At 51.6% G+C, this 1,050-nt stretch overlaps 1 non-coding gene across 1 annotated transcript; it reads left to right on the top strand.

Annotated features, from left to right (window-relative positions):
• The first annotated feature begins 497 nt into the window (after positions 1–497).
• On the top strand, positions 498–569 carry TRNAH-GUG (transfer RNA histidin (anticodon GUG)). The gene has a single exon. It is a non-coding gene; the product is annotated as a tRNA-His (tRNA).
• Positions 570–1,050: the final 481 nt, after the last annotated feature.

Below are 1,050 nucleotides of genomic sequence, written 5' to 3'. Positions count from 1 at the left end.
AACCCCGAGATCCCCGTCGGAACTCGAGAGGAACCCCGAGGTTCACGCCTCAATTCGAGATGAGGCCCAATTCCCCTGAAGCACCTCAAAAGGAATCCCAAGTTTGCCCTCACAACTGGAAATGAGGCCTAAATCCCCTGAGGCAACACGAGAGGTTCCCTGAGATCCCCTTCGAAACTTGAGAGGAACACAGTGCTTCATGCAGCAACTTGACAAAAACCACGAGATACCTCCTCAACCAGAGATGAGGCCCGATTGCCTGCAGCGACTCAGGAGCAATCCTGAGCTCCCCCTCACAACTCAAAAGGAGGCCTGATTACCCTGAGGCAACCTAAGTGGTACTCTGATATCTCCATTGCAACTCGACATGAACCCCGAGTTTCCCACCTGAATTCGAGATGAGGCCAGATTCCCATGCAGCAACAGGAGAGGAAACCCCAGTTCCCCTTTGCAACTTGAAAAAAGGCATGACTCACTTGAGGCAACAGGTTAGGGCTTCCCTGGTGGCTCAGAGGGTAAAGCATCTGCCTGTGATGCAGGAGACCCAGGTTCAATCCCTGGGTCGGGAAGATCCCCTGGAGAAGGAAATGGCAATCCACAACAGTATTCTTGTCTGGAGAGTCCCATGGACAGAGGAACCTGGTGGGCTATAGTTCACAGGGTCACAAAGAGTAGGACACGACTGAGTGACTACACTACACTACTACTACACTTGAGGCAACAGGATAGGTTCCCTCAGGTCCCTGTCACAACTCGAAAGGAAGCCAAGCTTCCCATGGCAAATGGAGAAAAACCATGAGATTCCCCACTTATCTTATGATGAGGCCCAATTCCCCTTCAGTGACTCGAGAGCAGTCCCAAGTTCCCCCTTGCAACTAGAAAGGATGTTTGCCTCCCTTTTGCAACTCAAAAGGCTCCCCCAGATCCCCATTGCAACTCATGAGGAACCCCAAGCTTCCCACTGCAATGGAACAAAAAAACACAAGATCCCACCTCAACCAAGATGAGGCCCGATTCCACTGCAGTGACTTGAGAGCAATCCCAAGTTCC

This window comes from Bos grunniens, chromosome 4, assembly GCF_055505025.1.
Source record: "Bos grunniens cultivar Pamir isolate PY7600 chromosome 4, Bosgru_T2T1.0, whole genome shotgun sequence".
In the NCBI taxonomy this organism is placed as follows: Eukaryota; Metazoa; Chordata; class Mammalia; order Artiodactyla; family Bovidae; genus Bos; species Bos grunniens.
This window is presented reverse-complemented; position numbering and strand designations above follow the sequence as displayed.